The sequence below is a fragment of the Rhipicephalus microplus genome, chromosome 6, assembly GCF_043290135.1.
Source record: "Rhipicephalus microplus isolate Deutch F79 chromosome 6, USDA_Rmic, whole genome shotgun sequence".
Taxonomy (NCBI): domain Eukaryota; kingdom Metazoa; phylum Arthropoda; class Arachnida; order Ixodida; family Ixodidae; genus Rhipicephalus; species Rhipicephalus microplus.
The window spans coordinates 83,914,800-83,929,248 of NC_134705.1; the positions used below are offsets into that span (position 1 = coordinate 83,914,800).

The window sequence follows — 14,449 nt, forward strand, 5'->3', positions numbered from 1 at the left end:
TGAGCGGACCCTCTACTGACACGTGTCAGCAAAGGCGCTTCCGAAAAAAAAAAAAAAAAAAAGGCGTGCAAGAGTAGAGAGAAAGTCGCCTGGCTACATTGTTAGTGTAGCTGGCAACAGTGGGAGCGGGAGGGGAGCCTTAGCGCGGGCCACGTGGACGGAAAGTAGAAGAGAGGAAAAAAAAAAAGACAGAGAAAAGTGAAGAAAGAGGAGAGAGCGGAGACGCTGCTTCCACGTGGTCACCAGCGGCGCTCGCTGGTGTCCAGAGTAGAGGCGCGCTCCGAAAGAGAAAAAAAAAAAAAAAGAGCGTGCAAGGAAGGCTTGCGCTATCTTACATCACTTGGGCAGATGATGCAAGGGCCGCTGAGCCAACTAATACACAAGAAAAAGGGTGCTTTTCAGACGGGAAGCTGCCGGCAAGGCCGGTTGGAGCAGCCCGTCTCGCCGAGCACGAGAACCCACCCCCCCAAAGGGGGGCGGAAAAGAAAGGCAAAAAAGAAGTGTTTTAAAGAACTAGCATCTCACCAATGACCAGAGCCAGAAATCCAGGGCAGCAGGAACCAAGTGTCAGCAGGGGGGTCCAAGAATCCGCAGGCAGTCGTTGCTGGTCGCTCGAACAAGCTAAGAAGGCATGCACACAACAACAACACAAGAAGAGACAGAGAAAGACACCGCACTAACCGGGCGGGTGGTCGATTGCTTCTACAAAGAGCAGGAGTAGGATGGACAAGCCAACACTACACTTTGATCTTAGCCAAAAGGCCGAGAAGCGATACACTTTGATCTTAGCCAAAAGGCCGAGAAGCGATGCAATTCATTAGCACGTAATTAAAATCCATTCTTTCACACCTCGTACTTAGTTCTGGCCAAAAGCCGGGCAAACAGTAGCAAAGCAATTCCGACGTCCACCCATGCACAACCAGCATTGTGCACCGACAGCGGCAGCGCTGGCTTCACGGCATTGCTTTTATCCCCAGTCCGCTTGAAGTTTCTAGTTTCGCTTACAAACATGTTAAAACTGAAACCTTCTTTTTCCCAGAGGTCGAAGCCACGCGTGCTTGCTTGCATGCGTACTCTCTATGCGCCCATGACGTCACACCAAATGCTTGCTGGCGAACATTATCAGGCATGTCGCGAGGGATGCTACAGCATTTGTTTTAAAAACTGATGCATAGTGTACATGTCCAACTCGAGCACCAAAGTCTGGAAGGAAGGAAAAAAAAAAAAATGACTGTGCAAAATGTGAATACGTCACCCATCCAACATGGCTTCTACGCCGGCTGCCCAAGCAACGCCTCTGCAACGACGCCCACAATCATCGGCAAAAAGGTGGTGCCTTTGGCTGCTTCAGCACGCTCAACATATGCCTTGCAAGTTCCGACGTGGCGGAACACCGCACCGAGGTCGACGAAGGTCCTGCCGTGAAAGGCAGACCCGGGAATGCGTGCGAAACGTCTACCGCGTGGGTTGTGAAGCCGGTGAATGAAGGATCATGTGGCAGAGGGTGACGGAACGTGAGTGTGCGACTTGACGCTGCGATGTCGTTCAAGCGTTCAACGGGCCGGCAGGTTCTGTCTGTCGTGGTCGAAAACGTCCGAGTTTTGCTGATTCCGAGGGGTAGGAGTGCTATGGTGGCGTGTACGAGGCGCTGGTGCGGCGCTCCGTCGATCGTGCCGGACGGACATGAGGCGGCCGAAGGCGGTCGTGAAGTGGTCGCGGAAATCAGTGGAGAAGTACTCGCCTGCGCTTTTCGTCGAAGACGCGCGACAGACGGTCTTCGGGAGACACGGGTGGTTGCACAAATGCGACCGTGCGTCAACGTGCAGCCATATTCGTGGATTATTTCGCCCCATTACGATAGCTTCGTCACTGCGCTCGCTGGTGTTGCTTGTTTTTGTTGACCTTCACTTGTGGCTCACACCCACTGTGGGGGATTGGCTGGTTTGTTGTTCTGCTTCTTCGACTTCTACATACTCGGCTTAGTGAAGCTGTGAGGAGTGACGAGTGGGTACGGAGGCAAAGCGCGCCCGGGGCGTGATCTCACGCGTCCTGGGGTCCACGTCGCTTCAGGTACGTGCGTGGTGCGTCCGAACGTCTAGTGCGCAATTTTCTTGGAACTTCCAGCAACTGGCAATTCCATTGAGGTGAGCGTGCGAGGATGTTCGTTGTAATTAACGAGAGCCAACGGTGGATGAGCTGGTATGAGATGGTGTTCAGAAATGAAGTGTTTGATCAACAAGGCGATGCCCGCCGTGGTGGTCTGATGGCCGTAAGGTACTCGGCTGCTGACCCGCAGGTGGTGGGATCGAATCCCGGCCGCGGCGGCTGCATTTCCCTGTGCTCAGATTAGGGTGCACGTGAAAGAACCCCAGGTGGTCGAAATTTTCCCATAATCATATGGTGGTTTTGGGACGTCAAACCCCAAAGGTCAGTGGACATAGGAAAAGCACATCGGGGCTTTGCCGCTCCACCGTACAGCAGGTGTGTGCGGAGTGGGTCCTGTGGCGTTCTTTGCGATTTTAATTTGTGATGGGGAATAGTGTAGATGCGTAGACGTGGCGAGAGCACGCGTCTTCAGGTTCAGACGCCGCGTGAAGATGTGAAATAAAAATGCCTTCGCTTGCCACTGCAACTGTAAACAGAAACACCAACCAAACCCCATTTTCTAGAGGCTTTTTTTATTTTTCGTTGCGAAACGGGTGAATTCGAAAAGCGGAAATAGCTTGGCACATACATACACACTTCTACACACATACATACATACACATCGCACATGCATACACATCGTATACACACTTCTAGCTTTCCTCCGAAACAGTAATGATAATTTCCTCAATAGTTTTATTAATATGAGTAGGAACGTTAAAAAAAATAAGAAACTTGAGTATGTACGTGTGAACATAACAAAATAAAAGAGACCCTCCATATATGAAATACACACGGAAACATTTATTTTCCCAGAGCAATCGTAAGTGTAAACACAGCTAGCGCACTCCCTGCACGCGAATACCGCGTCAGCCGGGGCGGCGTGCCGCCACCGTCTCGGACACTCGACGCACCCAAGCCGTTTACCCCGGTATCATGGGTAAATCCGAACACTCCTTCTATCATTGAATTTATTGTCGAACTCACCCCGCAGGGGGTGAGTGGGCCGATCCCGGAGGTAGTGCAATACCGGGCCAACCCGTGGCGGAGGTGAAGCAAGCTTCAAGCACTCCGCCACATCACAAAAATAAGTTTAATATCTTGGATCCAAATAGGATCCGTATCAGATATTAAGCTGATAAGAACAGACTTTTTATTCAATTTTCACGTACAAAAACATCATAATGGTTAGGAAAAAACTCAAAGAGAAAACTTAGTATAACTGTAAAAGTTAAAATCTATTTAGTTAAAATCTACACTTTGATCTTAGCCAAAAGGCCGAGAAGCGATGCAATTCATTAGCACGTAATTAAAATCCATTCTTTCACACCTCGTACTTAGTTCTGGCCAAAAGCCGGGCAAACAGTAGCAAAGCAATTCCGACGTCCACCCATGCACAACCAGCATTGTGCACCGACAGCGGCAGCGCTGGCTTCACGGCATTGCTTTTATCCCCAGTCCGCTTGAAGTTTCTAGTTTCGCTTACAAACATGTTAAAACTGAAACCTTCTTTTTCCCAGAGGTCGAAGCCACGCGTGCTTGCTTGCATGCGTACTCTCTATGCGCCCATGACGTCACACCAAATGCTTGCTGGCGAACATTATCAGGCATGTCGCGAGGGATGCTACAGCATTTGTTTTAAAAACTGATGCATAGTGTACATGTCCAACTCGAGCACCAAAGTCTGGAAGGAAGGAAAAAAAAAAAAAATGACTGTGCAAAATGTGAATACGTCACCCATCCAACATGGCTTCTACGCCGGCTGCCCAAGCAACGCCTCTGCAACGACGCCCACAATCATCGGCAAAAAGGTGGTGCCTTTGGCTGCTTCAGCACGCTCAACATATGCCTTGCAAGTTCCGACGTGGCGGAACACCGCACCGAGGTCGACGAAGGTCCTGCCGTGAAAGGCAGACCCGGGAATGCGTGCGAAACGTCTACCGCGTGGGTTGTGAAGCCGGTGAATGAAGGATCATGTGGCAGAGGGTGACGGAACGTGAGTGTGCGACTTGACGCTGCGATGTCGTTCAAGCGTTCAACGGGCCGGCAGGTTCTGTCTGTCGTGGTCGAAAACGTCCGAGTTTTGCTGATTCCGAGGGGTAGGAGTGCTATGGTGGCGTGTACGAGGCGCTGGTGCGGCGCTCCGTCGATCGTGTCGGACGGACATGAGGCGGCCGAAGGCGGTCGTGAAGTGGTCGCGGAAATCAGTGGAGAAGTACTCGCCTGCGCTTTTCGTCGAAGACGCGCGACAGACGGTCTTCGGGAGACACGGGTGGTTGCACAAATGCGACCGTGCGTCAACGTGCAGCCATATTCGTGGATTATTTCGCCCCATTACGATAGCTTCGTCACTGCGCTCGCTGGTGTTGCTTGTTTTTGTTGACCTTCACTTGTGGCTCACACCCACTGTGGGGGATTGGCTGGTTTGTTGTTCTGCTTCTTCGACTTCTACATACTCGGCTTAGTGAAGCTGTGAGGAGTGACGAGTGGGTACGGAGGCAAAGCGCGCCCGGGGCGTGATCTCACGCGTCCTGGGGTCCACGTCGCTTCAGGTACGTGCGTGGTGCGTCCGAACGTCTAGTGCGCAATTTTCTTGGAACTTCCAGCAACTGGCAATTCCATTGAGGTGAGCGTGCGAGGATGTTCGTTGTAATTAACGAGAGCCAACGGTGGATGAGCTGGTATGAGATGGTGTTCAGAAATGAAGTGTTTGATCAACAAGGCGATGCCCGCCGTGGTGGTCTGATGGCCGTAAGGTACTCGGCTGCTGACCCGCAGGTGGTGGGATCGAATCCCGGCCGCGGCGGCTGCATTTCCCTGTGCTCAGATTAGGGTGCACGTGAAAGAACCCCAGGTGGTCGAAATTTTCCCATAATCATATGGTGGTTTTGGGACGTCAAACCCCAAAGGTCAGTGGACATAGGAAAAGCACATCGGGGCTTTGCCGCTCCACCGTACAGCAGGTGTGTGCGGAGTGGGTCCTGTGGCGTTCTTTGCGATTTTAATTTGTGATGGGGAATAGTGTAGATGCGTAGACGTGGCGAGAGCACGCGTCTTCAGGTTCAGACGCCGCGTGAAGATGTGAAATAAAAATGCCTTCGCTTGCCACTGCAACTGTAAACAGAAACACCAACCAAACCCCATTTTCTAGAGGCTTTTTTTATTTTTCGTTGCGAAACGGGTGAATTCGAAAAGCGGAAATAGCTTGGCACATACATACACACTTCTACACACATACATACATACACATCGCACATGCATACACATCGTATACACACTTCTAGCTTTCCTCCGAAACAGTAATGATAATTTCCTCAATAGTTTTATTAATATGAGTAGGAACGTTAAAAAAAATAAGAAACTTGAGTATGTACGTGTGAACATAACAAAATAAAAGAGACCCTCCATATATGAAATACACACGGAAACATTTATTTTCCCAGAGCAATCGTAAGTGTAAACACAGCTAGCGCACTCCCTGCACGCGAATACCGCGTCAGCCGGGGCGGCGTGCCGCCACCGTCTCGGACACTCGACGCACCCAAGCCGTTTACCCCGGTATCATGGGTAAATCCGAACACTCCTTCTATCATTGAATTTATTGTCGAACTCACCCCGCAGGGGGTGAGTGGGCCGATCCCGGAGGTAGTGCAATACCGGGCCAACCCGTGGCGGAGGTGAAGCAAGCTTCAAGCACTCCGCCGCATCACAAAAATAAGTTTAATATCTTGGATCCAAATAGGATCCGTATCAGATATTAAGCTGATAAGAACAGAATTTTTTTTATTATACTTAGTACACAAACATCATACATGGTTATATAACAGAACAAGAAACGGTAATAAAAGGTGTATAAATAAAATGAGGTAACAAAAAGGCTAAAAAAAGAGTTAGTGGTGTTAGTATGAATAAAAGCGTATAACAATAAAAAACGCGGTATTGCTTCTCGAATAAAAAAACTATTTACAAAACGCCTATATGGCCACGATAAATGTCCGTAGAGGCAGCGATCGTGTCTGAAACGCAAAGTCTTTTCATGGTCCGCAGGTAGCTCCTAGAGCAGAACCTGCGGCAGACACGATCGTTGGCCGGATCCCACGAGCCGAGGCAGCCTACGACGATGGCGTCGACGGAGACGCGCTGGAACCGCTGGAGGAGATGACGCTGTAGAGGGGCGTACTTCTCCTCCTTGACCCTCCGAGCCTCCTGGAACGCCTGCATGCGGTTGTCGAAGGGACAGCAGACGTCCAGGATCAGGGCTTCCTCACCACGGGCCAGGACGAGGTCGGGTCGCAAGCCGGGGACGCCGACCTGCTGGTTCTCCCCGATGACGGTGAACCGCTCCAGGGCCGCCTTCTTGAGGCGCGCAACGATGGCGTTGTGGCGCTCTGTCATGGCCCGGCTCTGCCGCATGCAGTGGCAGAGGACGTGCGGCAGGGTCTCCTCCCCGTACCCGCAGCGTCGGCACCTCTTGTCAGCTGCGGGCACCCACGTTCTTGTGCCGTTCAGGGGGAGGAGATTCAGCCGGGCTCGATGAATGAAGCGCCACTCCTTGAAGCGAGTGTAGCGGCCGGACCTCATGAAGTGGAAACTGGCGGGGTCCGCCGCTACACACGCCATCGCCTTGCCCTGGGACGGCTTCTCCTGGAGAGAACGGTCCCGGTCCTGGTTGAGGATGGCCCGAAGGATCTTGATCAGCTTGTTCCGGTTCCGCGCTGACACCGTGGCCTCTCCGCAGGTGATGCGGGCGCCCTGGTCCAGTAGCTCCCAGGCGACGGACAGGCGACGGGAGGCTTTGCGTGCCTCCGTCCAGACAGACTGCAGCTGGGTCGCAGTCTGCCGGAAGTCGCCCTCCGTTTCGCCTGAGAGGTAGGCCTCGGTGTCGTCCGTGTCCGCCGGTCGCCTCAGCCGCCTCGACACCACCCGGTTGAGCTCCTCCCTCGCTCGCTCCCGGACCTCCAGATCAGTCGACGACAGGAGCTTGAAGGCCCCGTCCACTCGGCAGATGTCGCTGAGCTCCGCCGCAAGAGGGATCCCTGCAGTGCCGGCATGTGCGCTCCCGTACACATACTCGTTTGACGCTCTGGCCGGCACGTACAGGGTCTTCTTGATCAGCGGGCGAAGCTCCTCGTCCAAGCGATGCCACTCTCCTTTGCTGGCAAGGCCCACCCGCATGGCGAAGTTGAGGGCTGGATATAGAAATGTTTTAATAGAATCCAGCCTCTGCCATGGGGTGAGCATGGAGGAGAGCAGCCGTCTGCCGAGATGGATGGCCTCGTCGACCGTTGTCTGGTCCGGTAGCACCCGAAACCCCACAGGACGCCCCAGGAACCGGTGCCCCTCGAAGTCCGCCAGTGCCGGGACCGGGACGCTCCCCACGGTGAAAGTGGTGGGCCGTGTGCCCACCGGGTAGCGCCCGGACAGGTGGAGGGTGCGGCACTTGGCAGGCTTCAGTCGCAGCCCGAGCGGGTCCGAAAGGGCCGTCACCACGTTGAGGCGGCGCTGCAAGGTGGCGGGATCCCCGGCGAGCAGCGTGAGATCATCGGCGTAGGCAAGGATGTTGTGTTGCCTATCGCCTCCCTGCACCGCTCTAATGATGGGGTCCACCACCAGGTTGAACAGCAGGCCGCTCAGGGGACAGCCTTGGCGTAGGCCCGCTCCAATGGCGATTGGCTCCGTGGTGCCGTCAGCTGCCACGACGCAGGTGGTGTTGGCGCGGTAGAGTTCCTCCACGATCTCCGCGAAGGGCTCCCCCGCGCCGGCGCCGCGGACAGCGTCGACGAGGGCCTCATGGGCGACCGAGCCGAAGGCGTTGGCGTAGTCGAGGAACCCCACGCACAGCTCCCCACCTCCCGTCCTGGCGTCGTCCAGGCGTCCCCGCAGCACGAAGTTGTGTTCGAACACCCCATCGTGCGGCAGGAAGCCCTTCTGACACCTGGACAGTACCGCATGGTCGCCCAACCACCGCTGCAGCCGCGTGGTGAGACACCCGGCATACAGTTTGGCGATCGTTCGACCAAGGGCAATGGGTCGCCAGTTTGTGGGGTCCTCGCGGTCGCCCTTCTTGTGAATGAGGATCGTCCTCGTCGACTTCCAGCTCCGGGGTGTGCGGCGATATTTGAGGCAGACGTTGAATACCGCCGCAAGGTACCGCCCTTCAGGGTCCACCTGCCTCCAGTGGTGGTAAGTGAGGCGGTCCTCTCCCGGAGCTGTACTCTCGCACCTTCGGAGCTTGGCTGCGACCTCGTCGTCCAAGAAGGGGCAGAGGTCCAGTTCCTCGTTGGTGGGGGCTCGCGTCCTGAGAATTGTTGTGTCCACTGCTGCCGGAGACCAGAGGCGGGTGTAGTAGCTTTGAAGCGTGCCTGGGTCAATGGGGCAGAGCTGCGAAGGGCCCTCCGCAATCAGCCGGACGGCCCGGCGCCGGTTCCTCCTGTAAAGAGCCTGTATCTGGGAGGGGTTATCGGGATTAATCTCGCGCCGAGGTGGTGTTTGGCGCGAGTCCCGATTGGGCAGCCTCAGGTGGTCAGTAATGGCTGCCTCTGCGCGGTCCAGGATGCTTTCGAACCGCGCCCACTCCTCCTCAGATACGGGCAACCGGCTTAGTGCCCGCAGCTCCGCCGTCATCTCAGCTAGGACCCAGGCACTCTCTGGTCCGGCGGTGTCGGCCATCTCCTCCTGGGTGCCGTATGTGCTGCCGCTGTGTCGGTTGACTCTGCGGGGTGTCATCGCCTCGGGAGAAGGTGGTGGTGGACTCCCGATGGCTCGCCCCGCAGTCTGCTCTGGAAGCTCCCCCTCTGCAGGACTGCAGTACTCGTCTGAGGGGGAACTCGGTCGTGCTGCCTGGTGGTCAGCTGGGCTGCCCGCCGCATCCTCGACGCCGCCTGGCAGGGGGGTAGGCAGGACCTCCTGTGGAGAGGGTCCTGCAGCGGCGCTTTGGGTGGGTGAAGCGGTGGCCCGCTGCTGCTGGTCCGTCTCGCCCGGTGAAGAGCCGGCGCCACTCTGCGAGGGAGAGGGGGCCACCACTGAGGGTGTCCCCGGAGTGGCGGCACGTCCGGGCGAGGCCTGCTGGTGGGGACTGGTGGAACCGGTGGCGCTGGTGGGCGGCTGTCGGGGCGGAGCACCTGCGGCGACGTTTTGCCTGGCCTGCTTCGCCTCCTCCCTCAAGTGCCACTGTTGATGGTTGTGAAGGCCCTTCCTTGCGGGGAAGGACCTTGGGCACTTATCGCATTGGTGCCGGAAACGCGGGGGAGGGGCGGCGGTGGGAACGTTGGCCAGGCATTTGTTGACATGGGCCATTGGTCTTTGGCCCAGGACGTCGCCGCATAACGAGCAGATGTAGGAGGTGCTCGTAATTCTGGCTCCGTGCTCCGCCTCCAGGTGCCGCTCCAGGGACTGCCGCCGAGAGGTCCATGTGGCCGGGTTGTAGGTGGCCCCGCAGCCGAGCTCGCAGCACTCGATGGCAGGAGGCACGGGGAAGTACACTACAAGTGTACTCCCGTCGCGCACTGGCTGGCGCTCCTGCCAAGGGGGGTCGCCGTCATCCTCGCTGGAGTCCAGGGTTGGACCCCCGGAGGCCATGACCCTATTGCCACGCTAGGCGTGAGGGCCAGGGGGCCTCGGCGAGGACAGGGTGGTCGACGGCGACCATGGCGGGGCCAGGGAGGCCCCCGAGTGCGGCTGCGGCAGGACCAGGACGGCAGGCGCAGCACCGGCAAGCAGCAGGCAGGACCAAGCAGCAGGCACGACCAGACGGCAGGGCAGCAGGTCCTGGGGCAGCAGGACCACGGCAGCAAAACCAGGGCAGCAACACCAGGGCAGCAGGCAGGCAGCAGGAGGCGGCCGAATCCGAGTAGCAGCAGTGGACAAGGGGTGGGTGGGAGCGAGGGAGAAAGACTCCGCTGTAACCGGGCGGGTATCCGGTTGCCTCTACGAAGATCAGGGAGTGCAGGGCGGTCAAGCCACCACTACACTTTGATCTTAGCCAAAAGGCCGAGAAGCGATGCAATTCATTAGCACGTAATTAAAATCCATTCTTTCACACCTCGTACTTAGTTCTGGCCAAAAGCCGGGCAAACAGTAGCAAAGCAATTCCGACGTCCACCCATGCACAACCAGCATTGTGCACCGACAGCGGCAGCGCTGGCTTCACGGCATTGCTTTTATCCCCAGTCCGCTTGAAGTTTCTAGTTTCGCTTACAAACATGTTAAAACTGAAACCTTCTTTTTCCCAGAGGTCGAAGCCACGCGTGCTTGCTTGCATGCGTACTCTCTATGCGCCCATGACGTCACACCAAATGCTTGCTGGCGAACATTATCAGGCATGTCGCGAGGGATGCTACAGCATTTGTTTTAAAAACTGATGCATAGTGTACATGTCCAACTCGAGCACCAAAGTCTGGAAGGAAGGAAAAAAAAAAAAATGACTGTGCAAAATGTGAATACGTCACCCATCCAACATGGCTTCTACGCCGGCTGCCCAAGCAACGCCTCTGCAACGACGCCCACAATCATCGGCAAAAAGGTGGTGCCTTTGGCTGCTTCAGCACGCTCAACATATGCCTTGCAAGTTCCGACGTGGCGGAACACCGCACCGAGGTCGACGAAGGTCCTGCCGTGAAAGGCAGACCCGGGAATGCGTGCGAAACGTCTACCGCGTGGGTTGTGAAGCCGGTGAATGAAGGATCATGTGGCAGAGGGTGACGGAACGTGAGTGTGCGACTTGACGCTGCGATGTCGTTCAAGCGTTCAACGGGCCGGCAGGTTCTGTCTGTCGTGGTCGAAAACGTCCGAGTTTTGCTGATTCCGAGGGGTAGGAGTGCTATGGTGGCGTGTACGAGGCGCTGGTGCGGCGCTCCGTCGATCGTGCCGGACGGACATGAGGCGGCCGAAGGCGGTCGTGAAGTGGTCGCGGAAATCAGTGGAGAAGTACTCGCCTGCGCTTTTCGTCGAAGACGCGCGACAGACGGTCTTCGGGAGACACGGGTGGTTGCACAAATGCGACCGTGCGTCAACGTGCAGCCATATTCGTGGATTATTTCGCCCCATTACGATAGCTTCGTCACTGCGCTCGCTGGTGTTGCTTGTTTTTGTTGACCTTCACTTGTGGCTCACACCCACTGTGGGGGATTGGCTGGTTTGTTGTTCTGCTTCTTCGACTTCTACATACTCGGCTTAGTGAAGCTGTGAGGAGTGACGAGTGGGTACGGAGGCAAAGCGCGCCCGGGGCGTGATCTCACGCGTCCTGGGGTCCACGTCGCTTCACGTACGTGCGTGGTGCGTCCGAACGTCTAGTGCGCAATTTTCTTGGAACTTCCAGCAACTGGCAATTCCATTGAGGTGAGCGTGCGAGGATGTTCGTTGTAATTAACGAGAGCCAACGGTGGATGAGCTGGTATGAGATGGTGTTCAGAAATGAAGTGTTTGATCAACAAGGCGATGCCCGCCGTGGTGGTCTGATGGCCGTAAGGTACTCGGCTGCTGACCCGCAGGTGGTGGGATCGAATCCCGGCCGCGGCGGCTGCATTTCCCTGTGCTCAGATTAGGGTGCACGTGAAAGAACCCCAGGTGGTCGAAATTTTCCCATAATCATATGGTGGTTTTGGGACGTCAAACCCCAAAGGTCAGTGGACATAGGAAAAGCACATCGGGGCTTTGCCGCTCCACCGTACAGCAGGTGTGTGCGGAGTGGGTCCTGTGGCGTTCTTTGCGATTTTAATTTGTGATGGGGAATAGTGTAGATGCGTAGACGTGGCGAGAGCACGCGTCTTCAGGTTCAGACGCCGCGTGAAGATGTGAAATAAAAATGCCTTCGCTTGCCACTGCAACTGTAAACAGAAACACCAACCAAACCCCATTTTCTAGAGGCTTTTTTTATTTTTCGTTGCGAAACGGGTGAATTCGAAAAGCGGAAATAGCTTGGCACATACATACACACTTCTACACACATACATACATACACATCGCACATGCATACACATCGTATACACACTTCTAGCTTTCCTCCGAAACAGTAATGATAATTTCCTCAATAGTTTTATTAATATGAGTAGGAACGTTAAAAAAAATAAGAAACTTGAGTATGTACGTGTGAACATAACAAAATAAAAGAGACCCTCCATATATGAAATACACACGGAAACATTTATTTTCCCAGAGCAATCGTAAGTGTAAACACAGCTAGCGCACTCCCTGCACGCGAATACCGCGTCAGCCGGGGCGGCGTGCCGCCACCGTCTCGGACACTCGACGCACCCAAGCCGTTTACCCCGGTATCATGGGTAAATCCGAACACTCCTTCTATCATTGAATTTATTGTCGAACTCACCCCGCAGGGGGTGAGTGGGCCGATCCCGGAGGTAGTGCAATACCGGGCCAACCCGTGGCGGAGGTGAAGCAAGCTTCAAGCACTCCGCCGCATCACAAAAATAAGTTTAATATCTTGGATCCAAATAGGATCCGTATCAGATATTAAGCTGATAAGAACAGATAGCTTTATTAATGTTTCTTGGGGCCGTAAGTGAATGAGTCCGACTATAAGACATGGCTTCTTCACCGCAACATAATTGAAGTTAGCGCAACATCCAAGACAGGAAATGGCGCGTAACAATCAACGCTTTCAGGACACTTAAAAGGACACACTTGGGGAGTTCGCACATGGTCGGGAACGAGTTCTTGCATATCATGCAATGATAATGCATTTGTATCATCCTAGGGACGCGCACGCAGAGTTTAATTCGACTGCCTTAAGTGTTCGTGATAAATGCCTCGTGATGCGGCAATCACTTCACTCACGCATAGTTTTTTAAATAGGCGCAAGTAGGGACGCGAACATATGCGTCGAAGCACACGGTCGTTCCTAGAGTCCCAAGCGCCGAGGGCTCCCACGATGACGGCGTCCATGGTGACCCGCTGGTACCGGCGACGGAGAAACGCCACTACCGGCTCGTAATGAGCCAGCTTGGCGTTACGGGCGTTCTCGAATGCATCCGGCGTATTCTCGAACGGGCACGTGACGTCGATGACAATAGCCTCTTCGCCACGCACCAGGACGAGATCCGGACGCAGGCCCGTGTCTCCGACAGCCTGGTTGTCGAAGGCCACCGTGAACTCACGGGAGGCGGCGGTCCGGACACGGTTGACGATGGCGTCGTGGCGGGCCCGGTAGAGCGCACTGCGGGGCATGCAGTGGCACACCACATGCGGCAGCGTCTCCCTCACGTACCCGCAGACGCGGCACCGCTGGTCCCTGTCCGGTGCGCCCCACATGCGAGCGCCGTTGAGTGGGAGCAGGTTCAGGCGGGCCCTGTGCACGAACCGCCAGTCCGCGAAGGTGGTGAAGGCGCCCGTCCGCATGAAATGGGAACTGGCGCGATCAGCCGCCACGCAGGCCAGCACCTTCCCCTGGTTGGGGAGGTCGTGCAGGGCGCGGTCCCGTTCTCTGGCCAGGATCTCACGCAGCGTTCGCATGACGCGACACCGGTGCTGCGGAGTTATCGTCGCGTCACCGCAGGTGAGCCGAACGCCGCCAGGATCCAGGGTCCAGGCGACGTTGTAGTGGCGGGACGCCTTGCGGGCATTCGTCCACACGGACCGCAACTGGTTGGCCGGGACCCGGAACCCGTCCTCAAGCGATCCCCCGAGGTAGGCCTCCAGCTCGAAGCGGGTAACCTCCCAACCGAGGCGGGCAGTGGCGGTTGCGTAGGCGTCATCCAAGGCCATCTGCCGCAACTCGGTGTCGGGGGACGTCAGGAGCTTGTAGGCCGAGTCGATGCGGCAGAGTTGGCTGAGCTCCGCCGCGACCGGGATCCCAACGGCACCACCAGGGGCGGAACCGTAGATATAGTTGGTGGCCGCGTTGGTGGGTAGGTAGAGCGTGCGCTTTACCAGCGGCCGGATGGCGTCGTCCAGTCGGCGCCAGTCCGTCGTCGAAAGTACCCCGCACCTCATCGGAAAGTTGAGCGCCGGGTAGACAAAGGTCCGGAGGGCGTCCAGACGCTGCCACGGCGCCAACATCGACGACATGATCGCCCGGGCCTGGGCGATGGCGGACTCGACGGCGGAACTGGAGCCGGAGGGGATCCGGAAGCCGATGGGTCGTCCGAGGTATCGCTGCGGCTCGAAGTCGCGCAGCACCGAAATGGTAACGCCCGAGACTCTAAACTCCGTCGGGCGCATCCCCACAGGTGTCGATCCGACCATGTGGAAAGACGCGCACTTCGACGGGTTTAAGGACAGGCCCAGGGACGCGGCGAGGGTCTCGATCCTGTCGATCCGCTGTTGTAACCTGCGCGGAGTCGAAGCCAGG

The 14,449-nt window shown here is 56.1% G+C and overlaps 3 non-coding genes across 3 annotated transcripts; all 3 read right to left on the reverse strand.

Moving 5' to 3' along the window:
• Window positions 1–3,141: 3,141 nt before the first annotated feature.
• Window positions 3,142–3,325, reverse strand: LOC142766312 (U2 spliceosomal RNA). Its single transcript, XR_012884488.1, has one exon. It is a non-coding gene; the product is annotated as a U2 spliceosomal RNA (small nuclear RNA).
• Window positions 3,326–5,768: 2,443 nt separating this feature from the next.
• Window positions 5,769–5,952, reverse strand: LOC142766432 (U2 spliceosomal RNA). Its single transcript, XR_012884523.1, has one exon. It is a non-coding gene; the product is annotated as a U2 spliceosomal RNA (small nuclear RNA).
• Window positions 5,953–12,478: 6,526 nt separating this feature from the next.
• LOC142766278 (U2 spliceosomal RNA) lies at window positions 12,479–12,667 on the reverse strand. Its single transcript, XR_012884459.1, has one exon. It is a non-coding gene; the product is annotated as a U2 spliceosomal RNA (small nuclear RNA).
• Window positions 12,668–14,449: the final 1,782 nt, after the last annotated feature.